Source organism: Centropristis striata, chromosome 13, assembly GCF_030273125.1.
Source record: "Centropristis striata isolate RG_2023a ecotype Rhode Island chromosome 13, C.striata_1.0, whole genome shotgun sequence".
Classification (NCBI taxonomy): domain Eukaryota; kingdom Metazoa; phylum Chordata; class Actinopteri; order Perciformes; family Serranidae; genus Centropristis; species Centropristis striata.
The window spans coordinates 25,566,060-25,588,751 of record NC_081529.1 but is presented as its reverse complement, the minus strand read 5'-3'; the positions used below and the strand labels follow the sequence as shown (position 1 = coordinate 25,588,751).

Below are 22,692 nucleotides of genomic sequence, written 5' to 3'. Positions count from 1 at the left end.
ACTGCTGACTTTTTGCTGTAATCACTAATATCACTTTTTAGGATTACAGCTATTATATATCACCACAAAGCAAATGGGCCTTGATTGGATGCACTGGAGTTTTTTTTTAACAAGGTACTGCATCCACTCACACTGTAGAAGAGGAAAAACGTCAATGAATAGATGAGAGCAAAAGTGAAAAGGAGGGCGGACGAGAGACAAATGAGGAAAGAGACAGAGAGCGAAAAAATAAGAAGAGAGGCTTTTCTGCCTCGGACAGCATGTGGGCTTTTGTGTGATAGCTGGTGGCTGTAGGAGGCTGTGAAAAGATAAGGTTTACTAATGGGGTGTTCAGGAGAAGGTTTCATTTATTATCATACTTTACTAATGCGACCGTGGAGTAATATCGAGCGTTGGTGCTATTCAGGAGAGCTCTGAGAGGTTTACATTGTCGGGACTGTTAGTGGTGCTTCCAAACCCGTTAATCCTGGTAGAGAAGAGGCAGCTGCAGCGCTGAGAGGCTGTTATGAAGTGTAGCTTTAGAGCAGCCATGGGCGACGTGAGGTCCACAGACCTGATACTTTAATCTTTCCCATGCACACATCTCCAGTACTGTCTATTTCTCCATGGTAGTTTTTGTTCTTAGCTCTGCTTTGACCCTCATAGCCCGAAGACATAAAACAGTTAAGCCCCTTTCACACTGCAACCCTAAACTTATCAAGGCATTACCCAGAGGAGCCGTATGTAAGAACACAGATGTCTGAATCAGCTGGACCGGACATTAATGACACTTTACCCTGCCAGCTCACTAATACAAAGTCTGTGTAATGTCTGATAAAGCCAACAGGTCATTGTCCGGAGATTTCACAGCAAGCAACGTTTCTTTAATGCAACAAATCTCAGAGGGTGAAGAAAAGGGGGTTATTTACTTGAAGACACAAGCAGAAATGTCTATCTGGAGAGATGATAAAATACGTTAACTACGGTCAATAAGGACCGACCCTGATATCATTAGACAACTCTGGAAACTGCGTGGACCTGATTCAGCCATTGTTGGAAGTTCATATGAAAAAACATCTTTACTCCATTATATTTTTGGCTGCCTTTAATGGTGTTGGTTTAGCATGCTATAGTTCTCTTCAGGTTTCATCTACCTTCAGAAAGAACAAAAAAATAACCAGATTACCAGTGTGACATGTGCTCATAAATATGTCAGCCTTTCTTAAAGGAGTACTCCAATGATTAAGCATTAAAATCATATAACAGCCGGACTCAAGAAGTAATAAAATCAATGCAGCAGGACCGGAGACATTGTCTTTTTTATTCTGTGGTATTTCATACCAGCAAGAAGAGCTACTCTCATATGAAAGAACCATCCTTTAGGGCCTTTAATATACTGCAATATGCCTGTTCTTTTTCTGTATTTGTTAATACAAAAATTAAATTATTACCTGGCAACATTTTCTGAATTAGATTTTTGGTTTTCTTTCCTACTTTCCAGGTTGCAATCTTGAAATAAAAGCTGCCCAGCCCCTTTAGTTTTCAATTTCCATAATAAAGCAATGAGCAGGCCAACAAGCTTCCCAGTATTGATCTCAGGCCGAATAGCAAATGAGGGAGCAGTACTGTTACTGCAGTATTCAGCATTGTGACAAACAACCTCACTGAACATTTCTGTTGGCTCTTTCTTGTGTTTAGCTTGGTCACTCATTTATTGTGTATGACTGTATTATTTTGTCAGACTACCATCAATGGAGTTTCTTCAGGAGACATTAAGCACCATCAGCAAGATAGTTAATCACTAAAAGGGGACAGTTCACCCCAAAATCTGAATAATTATTTTATTTTGTCCTACCTGTGGTTCTACTTACCAATCAAGATTGTTCTATTGTGAGTTCCCCAGTGAGATATTGCCTATAGAAATGTCTGCCTTCTCTAGAATATAATGGAACCAGATGGCACTTTGCTTGTAGTGCTCAAAGCGGCAAAAGACATACTATTATTTGAAAATATCAACAGCAATGTCTCTGTAGTTCCATGTACAACTCACTCGAGAAGTGCATGCTGATGATGGTGCAGGATTAATGGCGTCCTCCTTGTCTGAGCTGTTACTTTAGCTAGCTCAAGTGATGCTATGTAAGCTAGCATCATTGGTAGCCATGAGTAGATGCAAGTTTTTTCTATGCTTACTTCTGCAAGGTGATAAGGGTAAGGTTCTGTAGGAAGAAAATGGTTCCTACATAAAACTGCTAGCAAAAGTCTTTGGGTCGAGACATTGCTGTTGAGTTATTCAAATGTATTATTTTTGTGCCTTGAGCACCATAAATAAGATTCCATATAGTTATGTTATGTTTGTGACAATCTCTACAGCCAATATCTCAAATTTGCAGTCAAATCTGCAACCAAAACAATATAAACAGCACATGTAAGAGGGATATATGTTTTTTATTAAGGGTGAACTGTCTTTTTAACCCTGGAAACTATGTATGAGACAGTAAATTATCAGGGGAACAAAAGTTATTATGTTAAGCGCATTCAATCATTTAATTTCCAAATTAAGAAAAAATTATAAGTTCAGGTTAAGTTTGCATTGAGCCAAATTCCTGTGATAGTCAACAGGATGCAGAACATGCATGCACTGGGCAGGAAATGTCTCATAGGTGACCAGCCCAGAGGAGTTCAGAACGCTCAGAGAGAAAGCCAAAGCCCAGGAACACAGCCAGCACCAGCAGATGTTGGAAAAATGTACCAAAAAATTCAGCATGAAGCCAGGTGCTTCATTGCAGAATAAAAATGCAAGAAATGTGGACAAAGATCATCGAGAAAGAATTCTGTCACTGCAAGTCAAGCAAACCACATCCTGGCTAAAGAGGAATGGAGACTCAGAAAGTGAACATGAAAGATGTGGAAAAAAGTTGAGCGAGTTGACCAAATGAAACCCTCAGACAGTTCAGAGTGGCTATGAATGCTGTGGACATGGGTTTTCTTTTCCAGCAGGGTTCACATGGAGATATACCTAAAATATGTTCCCGGTTAAAAGAGGACTCACAGCAAGCAGAAGTCTAAAGTAGAGTAAAAAAATGCCCCAGCATTGTTGAGTGCTTCACACTAAAGACTCAATCAGTTCAAATACAGTGATCTAAAAAAGGGAATGGAACTACATCATGCACAACTAAAATATAAATGCAGGATTACAGAGAGTCTTGCAGTAGGGAGGAAAGCGACAGAGCCAATGATGAACTGGTGCGCACAGATGTTTCGTGCGATGAAAGGGGATGCCAAAAGTTATGTTTAACTAAGGCAGCTGAATGATAACTAGAAAAGATGCACATAATGTTTCCCACTGAGACACCATGCCCGTCTATCTGCAGCAGTCATCTCATCCCCTGATGCAGCTAGTGGATTTTGGCAAATCCCACTGCATTAAAGCAGCCTAGAGTGCAAGCTGCTCATTGATGCTGCATGACATGTGGTATTTTTATTATCACTGTGATGTGAACTTGTGCGTTTAGCACACAGAGAAGTGCTGATATCAAGAGGAGTAAATCAAAATTTTGGTAAACAAAGGGCTTATGAATGTCACTGCGTTGATAACTAAAAAATGCTTATTGTATGAGTTTGACAGATGCAGGTTTATTTAAAAAGTCTGCTACATTCCCTGAGAGGCAACCTGAGGTGCTACATGAAATATTTACTGTTACCTACTAAGATCAGTTCTAACAGAGTATCCAAGGTCAAGGTATGCCAGAAAATATCACACTTCTGCTCCCCCTTTTTCACTACCACTCAAGTCCTATTAGACAGTTAAACCTCTTGAGGGAAAACAAAATCAGGAAGAGATGAGAGAAGGAGGCAAGCGGGGGAAACTGGGTCTGCTTCTGTGCCTCAGCATTAGTGATGAGACATTAGCCTCAACGTACGTGGAGCCCTCAGATAACCCAAGTAAGCAAGGAGCTGATAGAGTCTTGGGCCCCGTTCACACGAGGACGCTCGCGGGTAAAAACGACAAAATATTTTATCGGAAGTGCCTTTCGTTTAGACGGTGACGGCGTTTTGGGGGCTTGAAGACGCAAAAATCTGAAACCACCTTCCAAAGTGGAAAAGTTAAATCCTCTCCTCCGTAGCGTGTCGTTTACACTGACAAGACACAAAACTCTGATCTGATCTGCTCACGTCACGTATGTGTTTACGTCACATACATGCTCCAGTACAGGAAATAAACAAACGTGGGATTATTTCCATGGTGGGACCTTCAAGCTGCTCTGGCAGCTCTAATAAACTTACAGGAGTCTTTCCACCAAATGTACAGGATATGTACAGATAGTATTAGTGAACAGAGAAGGATCTGGAATTACCTCCATCACATTCTGGATGCAGCAATTGGTGGGAGGAGCCAGACGGCTGTGAAGGAGACCTGGGAGATCTAGTGATGGTGGAGAACTTTGTGGAAGGAGTAGCTGATGAAAATGTGTGGCGTGAAAACTTCTGTATGCCTAAAGATGCTCTTATGGCTTTAAGTGATGCCGCCTGGCTGCATACAATCGAATTTCACACACTTTTGCGTCACCGTATGCAGCAGATTTCCTCCCAAAAATGCTCGTCTAAACGAGGAATAAAAAGTGAAGACGCGACGCCACTTTTGCGTCTTCTGTTCAGACTGTCCTCGTGTGAACGGGGCCTTAGAGATGTTGCAATTGTTTTTATTCAGTGTTAGATTTCCAACATGGTGAGAAATCAAAGGTAAAACTATATTAACTGTATGTTCACATCTTGTACAATTGAATCAGGAGTTTAATAGAGCTTTTTTAGAGAGAGATGCATTTTTGGGTGATTTATTGCTCGTAATTTGTTAAATGTCATCCCATTTTATTTTTATGACACCTTTGATATCGTAGTGACTTGATGAATAAGCCTAAGGAAACTGAATATAAAACATGTTACAAAAGCTCCCTTATGGTATGTTGAAATAAAAAATAACTTCTGATATCTTAACTTTTGTTAATGAAGATCTTTCGCAACTTCACGCCTCGAGACAGGAAGTGTCTAAGTGTTTAAAATCACTGATTTTAATCTTCCCCAGAGCCCCCAGGTGAATCTGTTGTGTGTTTATGTCATCTGAGATAGGTAATCCATCACAGTGAACAGCATGCCATCTTTTATTTATGTCCTGGTAGTCGTTGCATGCTAATGAATTTGACACATTAACAGTAATTATGACCAGAAACTAGGATTATAAAGACTTTGGAAATTGAAAGCAATATTTTTTTTGTGCACTGAAAATTTCGAGCTTCACCCAAATTTACAGAGCTCCTAAGTCCTGAAAGATGAACATCACAAAATCTTCATTTGCCATGATTCAGAAATGTCACTAAAACAGCAAGAAATAACTCTATAACACAGTAAAGCAAACCAGAATTGCAGCATTTATAAGCGTAATGTAAAACAGACCTTAACAATTTGAAGCGTGAAATCTGGCGCTTTCTGCCACCAGAGGGTCATGGCTCTCCTGATCCCTGATCTGGCAACACGGAGGGAAGCTAAACACTGTTCATCTGCACACACTGTCCTCACTGAGGCAACACAAACCTAGACACTGAGCAGATGAGTGCTTTAAAAATTTAAAAATCCCTACCGTTCATGAAAGTGCCTCACTTTGGTTTAAAAAAAGAAAATCAAGCCTGGTTTCCAAAATAAAAAGCCAACTGCAGCATTTTGATGATCTGCTAAATATGCAGTTTAAAAGATAGAACATAATCATTTAAGATATTTGTACTATGGAACAGAATCAATTACATTACCCAGAAGATAGTTATTAGAGGGAAGATTTAGTGACCCATTTCCACAATTAGAAATCACCAAAAGTTTAATCAGCAGTCAGAAAGTTTCAAATGGCAAAGTGCGAAGAACTAATAGAATTAAAGAAGAGCATCATCAGCATAACGATGAAGCTCGAGGGTCAACATATTTTCATCTATATCATATACAGAAATATGTTTTATAGCCATTTGTTTATATTTCAGATATACTACGGACTGACACTTTTTACTTTAACTACTCGTTTGTCTGGTTACTTAATCAGGCTTGGTAACACTAACTTTTTATGTCACTCCAGTAACAAAGTTTTGGTTAAAAAAAAACTGCAATTAAAAAAATAACAAGCACTTAATGAAAGTCTCTAAAAAATAAATCGTATTGTAGGCTACATTTAATGGTGCAACAATATAAAGTATGTGTGTGAAGTGAATGTGCTATAATTAGCACTTGCAAAAAAGTTTTAGTTGCTGAATAAATTCTGCTTGAATAACTGAGTGAATAATTCTGGGCAATGAGTTGGCGGCTGCTCAGACTTTAATAACAAGTTCAATCCTTGGATGACTCAGATACTGTAGGTATTTCAGCAAGAACCATTTTTGTTTTAGTACTGTACACTTTCTTTATATGCTATGTTCAGTAAAATGTATTTAAATCTTAGGGCTTTATTGCACATACGCATGATGTTTCATAAGATAATATTCTGACTATTTAAGCATTCCAACCAATTCATTTCTATGAACATCCCTCATTGCACAGCAGAATGCACGATGCAAAGACTTGATTCGAGTGCTTGGCTTCAGTGTTGACACTGTAGCTTCATCAGACCCCAAAGTGCATTACCAGCTCCACTCAAACCATTTAATGAATCAACTCTGGCAAGACCCATCAATATGAAGACACTGAATAATGCCTTTAGTGCAGACACTTAGCTTGTTACCCTATCCATTCTATAAGTGCTGATTGAGGCAACAGGGAAATAGCTGCAGTGCACAGGTTGTCCTCCTTCAAGGTGTCAACATGAAAAGCATTTATGGTTCACAGAATCCGTTTAATTCATGTGATGCGAGGTTATTGTTATACAAGCATGGCGCAATGTGAAAATGTTTTGTTATGGAGGTTTTTTTTTTTTTTTACAGTGGACTGGAAATTGATCCAGGAAAGGTTACACCAGTTTTTTTTGACCAGGTCTCTCACAGACAACAATACCTGTACATGCTCGTATCTCAAGTTACTTTCTACTCTTTGTATTATAGATGATGTCTGTTCATTTTCCCTTTTTAATTATTCAATCAGTCAAAGGAGGCAATTACATTAATCATCAGTCATATTGCAGGAATTTCTGGCCAAATTGTCCCTGAAGGGTCATTTTCTAGATTAAATTTATTTTACATATTTGTTTAACAATTCCTGAAATATAAAATGAAAAGCAGGCCTCTTTAAGCCAAGTCTTTGCTGAGTCATGACAATTCATCCTCACAGTCACTGACATTGGTGTCTTAGCGGCTGCAGAGTAGAGGCGGAGCGTTGCACTGTGATTTATTGAGTGGGCCTACTGCAGAGGGAGAGCGGGGAGAATAAAGTGCTCTCACCTGGAAAGTGAGGCTCACTGTGGTCAGGAGAGATTTTTCCGAGGCTTTACTACTCACATTACTGTAAAAAGAGCCAATGAGGTCTGAATGATCCATATTCATGAGCGGATGAACGAACAGTCGCAGGAATCGTGTCTGACTGCAGAGCCAAATTGATTCTTAACATTTACCAGTGTTGAATATATGAATGGACAAGAGCAAATGTGCAGGAGGCTGGAGCGCTGACCACTTCCTCTAAATAATGAACATAGAGGGAATGTGTACAGAGGGCAGTCTGCAGTATCTCCCTCCTGTGCATCAGCTGAGAAGCTGGGATGTGCCCCCGTAAACACACTGACCATGAGGGCACTCAGCACACTGTGTCTTCCCTGGCTTGCAGCCTTGCAGATTTCCGTGTTAACATATGTAAAGTGGAGCACTATGGACCCAACACTCCCTCTCTCCCTGTGAACGCTGAGCATCGTGAGTTGAACAAGGCGAGATAACTTGTGCCATTTTTCATTTCAGATCATGCCCCAGATATGCGTCACCTGACACTAAATGTAGGGTGTGTTTCCCATCTCATACTTGGAGTTTTGACATAATGCAGGCGCTCTGTTCTACACAGTGAACATTTAAATCCAGATCGGTTTAAGGCTAATAATAAACTTAAACACGAGGATTTTACAGCACTCTGTCATTTTGACAACCTCTGCAAACAACTCTAAGGCCTTAAGGGTGCTCACCAGGGATGCAGCAATTCTTTTTACATCTCACAGTCCTCTAAGTCTCCTCTGATCTCATCAATTAAACTGCAAGCTCCTCTTTATAGCGAGCTTATACCTTTTGTCCTTTACACAGTAAAGCCTGCCTTTAAAGCTATCCATATAACCTGACTGTGACTTAGTCAATCTCATCAAACTCACAAGTGTATCTATTTAAGTTTTATGATGTATGGCCTTCAACAAATGATACGAACTAAAGACTAATGCATTAGGAGCAAATAGTGCATACTATTAAAAAAGAAATAAACCCAGTGTGAAGGAGAATAAAACTGTGGTATTTCAGTCCATTTTTATTCAGGGTAAAATGTTGATTTTCCAATGATGATATCAATTAGGCAGAGTATAAAATGCCCACAGTGAACTGTTGGATGCTTCATGGACTTCCTTTGCAATCCTCAGTATCACAGTTTGAATTCAAGTCTCATGATGGCACTGATGACAGGACTCATTTTAAATTAATGCTGGAGCTGTTGGTGAAATTTTGCTCTGCTGTAGGTCTTAATTTAATGGTGCAGAGTAGTTGAAGATATTCTGCAGCTGCTTCTTGATACGATCTTTATTTTGAATTAAAAGAATGCCGCTGGACAGGAGTGTCACTGCAACATCAGTGTTCATTGCACCATATGTCTTCCCAGATGCCTTTAACGTTCACTCATGAGAATATGAAACAACGTGCTTCACATGAGACCAATTATTTTGTAAACAAAGGGTCCATAGATTTTCATGTCGGCACAAGCCTTTTCAATTTTAAACTTTCAAGAGGTAGGGAACATTATTAGTGAAGAAAAGGCATAGAGTTGTGCTGTACACGACATCATGCACTGCCATAATGAAAGTGCATAATGTACCATGAATCTTTTCTTTTCCTGAAAAGAGCCTCTGTGCATTAGTCTGTGTTCAGTGTGCACATGTTCGTAGCTGTTCTTCACAGTCATCCCAGAATACCAGCACCACAATGCCCTCTTGAGCTGGTTCTGCCCTGAAGAAAATCTGCTAAAAGCAATCAAGGCAGTGGAGTAAAACCACGCAGAGCCCCTGTTATACTTGTCATCCTTATCATTCCACCCCACTTATTCCAGATAATAACAAATTACAGCCCGTGTCACTCAAGAGATCTGACTTTGACCGAGAATAAAAGTCATTATGGTGCTGCACAAGATGTTCCCGATGAACAATCCTGGAGAGCAAAAACAGACATGGGAGTACATTAATATCTTTGTCACATTCATGTGTGCAAGGCCACTCTTGGTCAAAGAGTGCTATTCTGTGACTATTCATTACTATTCAGAGGTTGCCTGGAAGCTAAGCAGAAGGAACTACTGTACAAGGAAAAGATCATACATTAAATGAATGATTCCCCAGGCAAAACAAAACAGCCCAAGAGTTTTGTGCCACTTAATAGCTTTCCTGCTTCTGGACCCTGGGGTCCAGTCTGTTCACAGAGCACAGAAATGGCTTGAACAAAAGATTATGAATGCACCTCTGAAATGAAGTGTCAACAGCAGGGTTTCCTTCAATGTGGCAAAGGTTAAGTGCACAGCTTTTGTATGTTAAAACAACACAAGAGGTAGCGCACTCACAGTGTCAGGTTCTTAAATAGAATATTAAATAATAGGGCTCGGCCATATAGTGATATAAAATGTCTATTGTATGTGTATTATTTTTATTACAGCAATACATTTTAGCAGGAATGAGTCCATTTATCGAGCTTTGCCCATTTAATATTAATTTCCTTTTTTGAAGGAATATAGCTGTTGCTATTCATACATCTCAGTGAGTTGCTCCCAGGTTCAAGGTCTCTATCTGCACAAGATTGCTTATTTCTCACCTTTGAGAATCTGAAAGGCTGAACCAGACTGTACACTGGTTTAAGTAAAATTTTATGAAATATACACACATGTATTCCTTAATAAAAAATAACAGAAACAGCATTTGAATTCAGAAGTACAGGCTGAACTGATAAGAAAAGATTTGCACAAAGTAAAAAGACGAAATAGTAGCAAGAAAAAGAGGGTTTCCATGTGCTTTTTGGCGTGAGCAGAGGTGAGAATGGAAAGTGAGAATCCATTGTGGAGAGCGAGTCCTTCAACACAGACGTGTCACTTTGTTACATTTTCTAATGAAACCATTATTCTTTTTTTAGAAAATAAAATTATCCATAATTATTATTAAAATTAATAAGAATCAGCACCAATTACTGTTATGCAGTTCCGTCATTATTTCTACTTAGGAAAAAAGGGGGGAAAAAACAAAATAATAGTCGAACAAAACAAAAATCTGATAATCAAGCCGTATGTAATGTTACTGAGCATTCAAACAGTACATTCAGGATACGATTATGCAACACTGGCAGGATAATCATAATTTCATCACAAATAAATGGCATGTTAACTCTTGTAAAATTTCAAAACACTGAACCACCACAACCTGCCACTTAACTGAATAATTCATGTATTTTTTTCCAATGTAGCGAATGTAACATGTAAAATTTGACTGGAGATTTTAACATCTCAGATGAATAATAAAGTCTCAAAAAGTAACGTCTTTTTTCTCTTTTTTTCTCTTTTCTGTCAACCAGAAGATTTCCACATAAGCTCAGTATAGTGTAATCATTTTGTACTTTGCCACTAAAGTCTACAACCATCCATGTTCTGTTTCACCGTCGAGTCATTACAACATCATTATGTGTGCTCTAGAAAGCATGCCATGCTACTTAAATATTGTATGAGTGAAGGAATAGCACACCAGTATCTTGCTTTCATGAAGCTATCAGGAAACTCATTCTGCCTCTAAATGTGTTTTTTACTGTAGAAAGCATTTGCCATGGTTGAGGGTACTGTAAGTATTACTGCGTGTCTATTTTTAGAAAGGCAATTTCAAAGTTTACTGTGTGCATACCCATGCACATGGCAAAGTGTTTAAATGGAAGGATTCTTGTGCATGTGTGTGTGTGTGTTTGTGTGTTGCTTTGCTTAAGGCTTGTTGTCTATGGGTTCAACAGGCAGCACATATTCTCCTATTATCCACAGGGGAAACTCGCTGTGTTGCTCTCCACTTCCATACCTTCAGGCTCAACAGAGTCTGGATAACTCAGATGTAAAGCCAAGAATGTCACATCTTGAGTATTAGCAAATAATATGGAAATCTAATAACTTAACCCCCGCTTTAGTTATTTCACGGTCAGCTGGAACCACCTTCATTTAGATTCTCCCCAACACAACTCCACTGAGCGATTCCTTTCTCTGTCGAGAAAGAGAAAAAAGCATTTTATTCAATAGTTTGATTCCATAATTCCACATCAGAGTGGACCTTTCAAAGAGTAGTGTTACTTTTAGCCAGTCTGCTGTTTACTCTGTGCAGTCTGTTGCCTGTGATTGTGCAGCATGCTACAAAGATTGGTTGTGCTTTTGTACACCCTCCTCCACCCCAGCTGCCATGCTTTCCAAATGCTGTAAAGTGAGTTACTCCTTGATTGGCAGCACAGGATCAGTGAAGTACATAACAGGAAATGTATTCACCACCTCGTCATCATGTCAACATTTAAAAATGATCTTGTTCAATGCAAGTTACTCTGAATGAACTGTACCACGCAAGGAGCAAATCATGTGTATTCTTATTGGAAAGCAACACTTCTGTCACATCTTCACACATTTACACAGAGATTTATTTCTGTCGTTTGGCCACTGGCAAGTTACCAAAACAGAAGTGATTGATGCTATGCTTTTTTTCCCCTTTTTTTTTACATTTACAAAATAGAGTCATTTGAATTTAGATACATTTCAAAACTAGACGCCACAGGAAGCTGTGTGCAGCACGACATGGCCCAGGGTGCCAAGGTCAATGCATTTTTAAGGAAACTTTCTCTAAATTGATGATAGTTGTTGGTAACACCTGATGTACTCCTGGGTGAACCCAGTAGGCACTTATCACTTGAGTTGACTCCCACTTGAGGTACATAGAGGCAGAGCTGCAATCATGTCTTTATGTAAACACTTTGCATCAGCTTCACAGTTGCAACCAGTAAATTTAAACCTCTTTCATTTTCAAAAACGGTTTCCTCAAAGCTGGGCTCAAAATGTTCTATTTAACTTTCCTTCACCTCCCTCTGAAGAAATGTGCGAATGTCTGGCTGTTTTCCTTTCAGAGAGATGATTCAAATGTGTGTATGATGATGTGTGCATTCATTAACATTATCTGAGACATTCATACCTAATATAATATATCCACAGGAAATTCGTTAGCAACTATTTTGTTAATGGATTAATCATTGAAGTCAGTTTCCAAGCCTTCATATTAAATATTCAATGGTTTCAGCTCGTCAAAGTTATGGATTTGCTCTTCTTTCTTGTTTGATATTACAGTTAATTTAATATATTGGAGTTTCTGAACTGTTGGTCAGGCAAAGCACAATGATACACTTCAGTATAGCCATATTATATTTTGTGATACTGGATGTGATACTGTATTGATTGATTGGTTGGTTGGTTGGTTGGTTGATTGGTTGATTGGTTGATTGATTGATTGATTGATTGATTGATTGATTGATTGATTGATTGATTGATTGATTGATTGATTGACCAAAATGTTGTGCTATGATGTTGGACATTATAGGGACTTAATATAATATTAAGGGTGAATATATTAAAATGAATGAACAGGAAATTAGCTATAGATGCAAAACATTTTTTTCTTTTACAAAGCTGTAAATATGTTTACTTCTGCTGTAAAGTTGTGCATTTTGCCATAGGGATCTATGGGTATTGACTCACTTTTGGAGCCAGCCTTGAGTGGCCATTTGAGGAACTGCAGTTGTTGGCTTCAGTTTTCAGCCCTGGAGATTTCCACTTGATTACATATCTTCCTCCCAAGTACAGCTATATTAAGTTACATATATTATAGTTCCTGCTGTTAATGAGTTAAATTATTAAATGTATCAAACAGAAAAATGAAGGGAGTGCATACATTGGTGGAATGGGAGAATGAACCTCCCGGTTGATTTATTAACTCTAAATATTCATTTAAAGAATCTCAATCTCTCCTATCTTTGTTTTAAATGAAGAGTCGTTACTCTGCAAACCTCTTAAGCACACTAATCTCTTCAATTAATGAAGGGGCACAACAAGATGGTTTGCCTTTTTTATACAATAAGATGTAGAGGGCACACATAAATTGACTTGGGGTCACTTCTTTTCTGAATATTTAAACTGCTTTCTTTATTCAAATGGATTGCACACGACCAGTTTTGAATAGCAAATCTAAAATCTCCCTCCTAATATGTTACAAATTGGATTTTATTTCTCTAAAGCATCTACTTAGGGCAGTAATAGCACAGATCAAACGAAATTAACCGAAACATCCTTTATGCACAATAACTAAATATTGCTACACTGTGACGGTAGTCATCTCATAGGAAGTTGACGTGGAACAGAATAAATTGGCAGTGATTTAAATTCTGAACAGTTGCGTCAAGCTGTGGATCCCAGCAAGCTATTTTTGTCCTCATATCCATGTGCGCTCCTCTGCACGTCAGCAGCTGGGCAGAATCAGTCAGATCGGTGCCAGTGCTCAACCTTTCAATGCTCTGGGTCAGCATTCTGGAGATGTGCCAGAAACTCCAGCTCCTCAAGACCATATGGGGTCTGTTTCTCCTCAGCACCTCCACTCTTCCCCTCCTGCACTCGTTCCTCCAGGGCTGCAGCCTGACCCATCCTCACGTACATCATGTCTTATGAAAAGCAACACAAAAGAGTCTTTGCACAGTAAGATGTTGAAAAATATGGTGGATGAATACAGCTCCACATCTCCATATAAAACAGTCAAAAACTATAGTAATAAGGCAAACTGAGTTGCCAATGGACACCACTGTGACCCATACATGGTTGCTCACTGTAGCAGTATACATTATCATTACTTATATATATTATTTTTTTACTGTGCATATAGGACACCAGGGCTTTACTGAATGTCATTTTTTTTTACATTCTAAGCTGTCATTGAAGATTTTGTGGAAAGCTCCAGGTGTCTGTCATCATATTTTATGACATCATCACGCTAAAAGAAAAAAAGTCCAGCCTGTGTGTTGTAAATGCTGTAAATTCAAGTTGAATGTTGCACTGATTCTGTCATAAAGAGAACTTGAGGTCTGCTGCAACTCTCAGCTCTTTTAAATCAAGTCTGAAGACTTTTCTGTTTCCATTTTAACCTGTAATTTTTATTCATTCGCTCTTAAATGTTTTATTCATTCCTTTTTTCCCCCTTTTTTTTAAATTCGCTTTTAAATGTCTTCTAATGTGTTTTATGTATTTTAATCTTGCCCCTGTAAAGCACTTTGAATGCCCCTGTGTCCGAATTGTGCTATAAAAATAGACTTGCCTTGCCAAACTTGCCGTAATATCAAATGCTGGCTGAGTCAGTTTGCATAAAATCAAACCGATTCAGCTCATGCACTGGACTAGACCAGCAAAACCAACAATTTACCAATTGTATTATTATCTAACAGCTTGAATTTGACAACATTATGAAATACATTTCAAGCTACTAATATTTTAACTATTTGTTATAGCCCTATTGGACAATGTTTGGGGGGCAACTTCATGGTTGGTGCCAATATAACAAACCCATCAACATGCATGAAGAATTTTTTTTTTTTCTCCCATTTCTGTTGAATTCCCCTATACAGCCAGCGTGAACATATACAAATGTGTTTTGAGGGAAAAGTCTTGAGCAACCTGTCTGTTAAAGCCCAGTGGGGGGAAAGAAATGTTCCCTCTTGGTTAAAGCATGGCAGGCTGGGGCAGCTGCAGGACTGACCCTGCCAAGGACAGAGAGCTTCCCATGCCTGTTCAATGCCGTAAAATGGGTCATTGAACAGCTAAATGGACTCATTATGATGAGTAATTAAAAGAATACTGCTGAAGACTCCCAAACTCGCCTTTTCTCTTGGTTCCGCTGCTTTTTGTGTTGTCACAGGCCTTTGCTGAAAGGCAGCTGCCTTGGGCCACTTAAACTATCACCCCTTTCACTGGGATGCAAATAGCAGCCTTAGTAGCTAATTGAATTGCATTATCTATTGTCCTCTCATTTACTGAAAATCTAGCCATTTTGCAGATTTCCATTACTGATTGTTTGAGATTGAATTTTGCTGGTGCTTTTCATCTGATACAGCATGTCGTACACTCTGAATCACAAGGGATGAGAACACAGAATTGTTTCATTAGAGCAAGAGTAGTAATATGAATACTGATTGTGCTGTAATCTGGAGCTTGTCTTGTGCAGATATTAATATGTATGTAGGTGGGAAAATTGCCGCTTTGGATCACTGCATGCTATACAGATTCCACAAACAGAATCGTACAAGCAAGAACGAAACATGGATAAAAGATGAGGAAATCATATTTCATTTCTATTTCGCTTTTGGAGGGAATACAAAACATCAATCTCTCTTTAACGTTTCTCCTTCTCTTTTATTTCAACTTAACTTTAACTCCCAATAAAAATGCATGAAGATGTGCCCATGCAGTCTCTCCTTAGGCAGTGTGTGCAGCACATTCTCATTTGCTTTACGGGGTGTCATTAAGATGATAGGGGGGGACCTGATGTTTGATTAATTAGTAAAACTAACTTTGGCAAGACCGGACACTGAAACAGAGGATTTCATTAGCTTTTGCTTGCTAGATAAGGTTAATGAGGTGGTGCCAATTCTTGAAAAAAAAATGAGAGAAAAAAGGAACGTTCATGCAGCTGAATTCATTTCGTGGACCGCAATGCCAAAAGAAGGTTATCCTGTGAAGAAGCAGCTTTTTATTACATGCCCCATTAAGACTGGCCTCCATGGAATGAATTCAACATGTTGGCTTAAATACCTGAGTGTTACATGAATGTGTGAAGTACTTGTTAACTTACAATATCTTGAGTTGCTCATAATGACTTAATATCTTTCTATATCATTTCTTTTTTTCCATAGAGTTCAACATGAGAAATCAATGAACATCTGCACTGCTGGAGGACACCAGGGATGCTTTCTCACACTGAGGACTTCAACCTAGATTCCAGAGGTAAGTGCAGGTATTTTGCTTGTAGCATGGAGTGGACTGCAGGTCTGCATGAGCAAACACCCCCTAAGAGGATCACAGAGAATCCACCGCTAATCCACTGGTCAATGCACATGACAAGTATAGAGCCTAAGACAAATCACTCAAAGGACATGTCATCCAGAGAGTTGACAGTCTGAATATCACTCTGTAGAATCTTGTTGTTGTTCAGGTTTCCCTGTTTTCTACAACAGATTTTTTTAAATTTACGTTTGCATCTCAGCACTAGAAACTAAAATGTTTAGGATTTATAAACTGGGGTCTTTTCAAGAGAATCGCTTTAAAACACCAAGGTCACACACTAACACAAACAACTTACAGATGAAGGAGTTGTAGACCGGTAACTACCATGTTCTCTGAGGTCAAATTACTGTTTTTGTCAAGGGAGTCTGGTGGCTTTAAAGAGAGCATAGAATGGCTTCAGTTTCCCCTTTTAAACTTAAGCAGGGCTGTCTGATAAGAAGGTAAACCAGTGAGAATGTTTCTAAACATAGCGTAAAGTTAAACCTATATAGATTTTTTAGATGGGCCTTTTAGGTTTTGCTGCTGCCCCCGCTGCAGTGGTACACTGTTTGTCCTCCCGCCTGCTTCTCCAAACTGGGGGTGTGCTAAACGCCATCTACTGCAGGTAATACACTGACTACGGATAAGTACCTCATATAACCTAACCTCAAAAAATCAGAAAAATTCCTTTAATAGGCTACTACTTCTATTTCTTATTTGTGAAATCTGAGTGTGAGTATTAGAATAAAATGTCTATGAATGTCTAGTTTTTTTTCACTAGTTCTATTTTTATAACCCAGTTATAACCACCTCATCAAAGGACATTCTTTGCAACAATTATGATAAAAATTTAATTTTTTCCTCAATGACTCTAATCTTCCTTTTAATAATTCACTTCAAACTTTAATTATTAAAATAATTGAAAACACTATGATTTAGTTGCCCTTAAATGACGGTGTGAAAAGATCAAAACCTGCAGCAAAAAATTAAACACTGAATTTAATAAGTTTATTACCACCTTTATGCCAAAGAGGGCTGCATATCAGCATAAATATGCACATTTAAGCTTTCATATACTAGCCACCATATGATCTTTTATGCCTCTTTAAAGATACAGAATGGGTTTTTTTGCTTTTGCTTTGTTCTGTCCTTTTTGCTTTCGACTGGGCAACAAATGAGTACTTTCATTGGCTGATGTGTGTACAGTTGCAGGACGGGTGTGTGCACACTGAACAATTAGTTCTAATTGAGAGGCCGTTCACAAAAGGGATGTGGCCCTCAAATTTTAATCATCACAGACTCGCTTTCTTGGAATACATTTCACTCACTAGTATCTCAGCTAGTCTGTCATGGTAAAGCAGAGCAGATGGAGAGTGCCCTATGGCTTCATTAAGGCACATGTCAGCAGCAGCAGAGCTTGTTCTAAATTTAACACATTACTCTTGCCGTTCACTTAATTGCAGCAGAAGAAGAAAAATGAAAAGTAAACTGTAACCTTTGAAAATGTAGTCCTACAGTCCTCCGTGTCCTACATAAAGCTCAAAGCAGGTGAAAAAGTCCACTTAACTTACTTACTTAGAGCTTATTTAGCTCTGTTACAGTTCGCATGTCAATAGCGTTAAGTTTAAAGCAGAGCTGAGCGTGTGTGGCTGACTGGTGTAAAGATCTAAAAAACGCAAAGTATCTTTATTTTGTATCCATACAACGTTATTTTTTGTAAAATGAGATAGCCGGCCTCATGGGGCTGCTAGTGGAGCAATAAACTTTTGTTCTTGTTAATACTTACTCTGCAAAACTAAAGTCACAATGCTTGTTAAACAAAAATGAAAAGACAGAGATGCAGTCTGAAAATGGAGAGGCCCCCAGGGAAGAATGATAATAACGTCATGCTTTGAAAACAAAGCTATGTAGGAATGATAAAGACTTATTTAAAGACAGTTTCTCACAGTACAGTAATGTATTCAGTATCATCGTCTAAATCAGCAAGACATTCAGTGTTTGAGATCTGCCAGAAAGCACTTGAATAGATACTGATTCTGCTGTTTTAGTGTCATCACTAACCAAATAAATCCTCTCTACTGTATTTTTTATGTGTTTCTTTCATGTTCACATCATTTCAGTCTTTGTTTTTAAATGGGAGCAGCTATTTATGGCATTTTTATTTACACTAGAAGTTGAGAGACAATGAGTCTTTGTATATATATTCTTGTTAATCACATAAGGAAAAGGCATGTTTGGACAGACTTCAAAAATAAAATCAATTGGACACATCAAATATGTGTTTGAGTGCTGGTTCAATTGAATGATTTTTTATTTAATCCCTGTTGCCTTTCAAGTACGGCCAAAAGGATTTTTCTTATGTCGAACTGTCCAGAAATATTTCTGCTTTACCGATTCTTGGGGTATAAATATAAGACCACATTATGCATAAGAAGCACAACAAGTCCGTACATTCATACTATTTATTGCCATCCTAAAACAACTTTGGCAACGAATGAAAGAGTAGCAGGGAGGTTTAACCGCTGTCTTTAAAGCTGAAGATGTAGTGTTGCTGCTGCTGCTGCTGCTGCTGCTGCTGCTGGTGAAAGTTAGTGACAAGTCTGTTAGCCCAGAGCTGGAGAGGGACCACAAAACTCCCAGTTTAATTATGTTATTTAAAAAAAAAGAGTGTCCAGACCAATATTCTTTAAGGGGACCCATAATTCCTACTTCCCTGCAGAGATATGTGCTTTTACTTCCCTGATTTATACACAATGTGCAGGATGAAAAAATCCTATTCTTAGTTAAAAAAATCCTTTCATATTTTTTCTGCGAGACTGGTTCGTTCATTCTAAGTCGGACTCACCAGACTCTTAACCTTGACATACTCAAGCTTGACCTCAACAATTTGTTTCAACCTGATGAATTCCACCTGTTCACAAGAAGGCCCATGAACTTCTTCAACCCATTTGACCACATAGGTCGTCTGTTCCTGCCCTCTAATACAGCCCACAAATGAGCTCCCATACTGGTGGCAGGATATCAACATGCCCTCATACCTAAACATAATGGTTGCAGTTTTAAACATGTGGTTAATGTTGTGAAATGTCTCAATTCAGACTGGTCTTCCCTCAAAAACATCAATTGAGGCCGTTTGTACATGCAGCAAAATACGACTCACATTTACATTTTAGACTGTCCTCCGGCATCTTGCAGATGCAGAAGTAATGATTGATGCAAAATTTAAATGCCGGATATCACACTCAGGATGGGAAGAAAGGGAGGTGCTTGGGTTGAACAAGTGGCAGACTTTCACCCAGGAGAACGGGTTTGTGTCCCGTGTCAAAACAAAAGTAAATTATTTTTTACGTAACTTACATTTTTTTCCTAACTTCTGTGGCTCACGTCACTCTCGTAACTACAACACTTCCAGCCTTCACATAGATTAATTTACTGTTTAAACTGTCTTTAATAATTCCTAACCAGTACGTTTTTTGCCGTAAACCAGGTTAGTAGCCTAAATTAAATACAACTGCAGCCTTTCGTAGAACTGCAAACGTGTATGTATAATGACGTGTGCTATTTTTAGAACGATCCGGAGTCCTATTCTATCATTTAGGTTGGAGATCTTGTTGCACAGTTCGGTTAGCTTTAGGCAACAACACGATTTGGTTAGGTTAAGGGAAAAAATCATTGTTTGGGCTAAAATAAGTAAGTAGATTAAATCATGTTCCTAAGTTAACCTATGTAACATATTTGGTGTCCTTTCTGTACGTTTAGTAAGCTGACCTCCAGTATTGCTGCTTGCAGCATTCGAGAACCGCAGCGAGAACAGCTTCGAGAACAGCTTCACACTCGACAATGCACTTCTTTGGGTCTTGCCTTGACATAGTTGCTTTCCTGAGCAATGGTAGACTATTCACATCATTAGCTACCAGCCAAGCTATCTCCAGGGGAAACAGCCTTCATTCTAAAGTTACATTGCTGATGCTGAAAGTGTTTGAGTTCAATACAATGTAACATCTCCGGTCTCTGCGGTCTCCCTTTCTTCATCCATTTTTAAATGAACTATAGCAAGCGATGGTGAGCGGGCTGTACCCAGCGTGCCTTATGCCAGTGTAACAGTAACAATAGGGGTCCGCTCAAAATACACTGCATGGTGTACATAATGCATGCAGTGTGAAGACTATCGGATGAACGGTTGTTTTGTGAATGGTTAACAGATGAACAGAGAGAGACTTTTTCCATTTCTATCGAATTCTGTAGGAAAAGGCATGTGCATGAGTTATATGACAGGTCTTGTACATTACGTTTATTCTTACTGTCAGAAAATTCAAAGTATATTTAAGCCACAAATTCTCTTAAATCACATGAACAAATCTGTTCATATGTGTGGAGATTTCAAGAGGCTCAATATTTTGTTATGAACAAATACTAGTGTATGCCTTTAGTTCTGAAATACTAGGGTTAGTTAGTTAGGGAACTGTGATTTTGGTGTGATAGTCCGTCATCACTTCTATGTTTTTCAGTTTTACCTTTCAAATCAGTATATGGGATTCAGATCATCAAGCTGTTATTGATCACTGTGATGATCATTCTCCCGTTCAGGTCACAGCACCTTCATCCCAATCAAGCTGCATAGTGCCAGCTCCTCCATCAACCTGGATTCTTAATTGATGGCACTAGAGAAGAGTTATTTGAATGGATTACCGTAAAGAGCATCATGGATTAGCCTGTGAGAGACATGGATCCCGAGGGAGCCTTAAATTGGTCACATAAAGTGATTATAAAACATCCGTATGGTTGGCAATTATTGGGCTCTCTCCTCATCAAAGGAATTTAACCCTTCCACTGCATTCGCTCAATGCATCGATTTGACTCTGGCCTGTTATCCCTCATGTTGGCTGCAGTTCTTGGTGCCCAATGATCAATGCCCTCAGGACAGGAAAAACAACTTGTTGTAAATAAAACATTGGTTTATGTAGTTGCATTGACGAGTTAGTTGCTGGGATGTCAACTTGATAACTAACTTTTCTTTTTATGCAAGATCAATGCAACAGACCACATCCATTATGGCAGCAATATCCATATTTAAAAGGCTTAATGGCTGGTTTACCTTCTAGATTGAGTATTACTATGGTGTTCAATCAGAATAAAACACAATCCGACATAATGCCTTCTCAGTGGTTCGCTTGTGGTTCTGTGTTGGGGCAATCTCAGAATTGAACTCATTCAATTGGCCCGCCCGGGCTGTCATCACTTCTAATGTGCTGTAATTTTTAGCGATCAATTTACTCACTTGATGCTCCCTCAGTCTATTAATTCAGTGATGAGAGCCACATCTATCAGAAATATGGCCACCGTAAGATTAAAGGCTTTGCCCTGCAGAGGATGAGTGGATCCAAATCACACCAAAAAACATTAAATCAGTAAACACCCTTTGCATAGTCAAGTCCCTTTCGCACCAGTCATTGTTGTTGTGTATTATGAAAAAAAAATATGCATGATAAATGTAATTGGAAATTGCCTCACATGGTAGAACACTTTCTGATGAGTTTGAAGTCACAGGGTTATGTTTTACTTTGAAATAGAGGTGTTGGGGAGGGTTATTGTTTTATGGCTCTATTGTTGATTACATTTTATAATATTGCTCTTTCATGATGATCACAACTTCAGCACAAGCGTTTCTTATGGTTAAATGTTTCACCTTTGTGTTTTGTTTACATTGTTTTTGCTTCTCCAGACCCTACTGCTGAATGTATTAATACAGTAGTAGCTGTCTAATTAAATGCTATAATGCATTAACACAGATTTAATTGAGCCCCACTAATTATTTTCACCCACCAACGCAGGTTGTGTTATGATAACCCTTTGCACAAAGTTGTATGGCAACTAGAAAGCAATGGACACAGAACAAGGCATTTGAATTATGTTCAGCTCCAAAGAACTGACAGATGGGTCCTTCGATAAGACCAAAGTTATTTATAGTTACTGTGAACTAAGTTACCACTGGAGTACATCTAGTCTTAATTACCATTTGCTAGCCAAGTACACAGCTAACGATCGATAGACAGTCGTATCTTATATATCTAGCATGCAGACAAGGGCCTGCAAGAAATAATTTGTATTGCGTCAGACTACTTTACTATACTTTTTGCCTTTAACCCTTAAAAGGTTAAAAAACTAATTGAAATACTTGCAAATTCCAAATTTCAACCCTAGAGAATATTGGAGGATATTAAAAACAGCCAGAATGTGTAAAAAAAAAAACATATGGACCCAGGGGAGGGGGAAAATATTTTGAGAAAAAAGTTTACAGGATTAAAGTGGCAAATCTACGAGAAAAAAAGTTGCAGATTTATGAGATTTAAAGTGGTGAATCGGTGAGAAAAAAGTTGCTTTTTTCTCCACTTTTTTCTCGTGAATCTGCGACTTTTTTTCTTGTAGATTTGCCTCTTTAATCTAGTAAATTTG

The 22,692-nt window shown here is 38.6% G+C and overlaps 1 protein-coding gene across 1 annotated transcript in view; it reads left to right on the top strand.

The window, feature by feature from the left end:
- The window catches only part of elfn1a (extracellular leucine-rich repeat and fibronectin type III domain containing 1a), a 78,028-nt gene that overhangs the window by 34,722 nt on the left and 20,614 nt on the right, over nt 1-22,692 (top strand). The window contains exon 2 of the mRNA XM_059348710.1: nt 16,110-16,200. The gene's annotated coding sequence lies outside the window, so the exon portion shown is untranslated. The remainder of the gene's footprint in view (nt 1-16,109; nt 16,201-22,692) is intronic.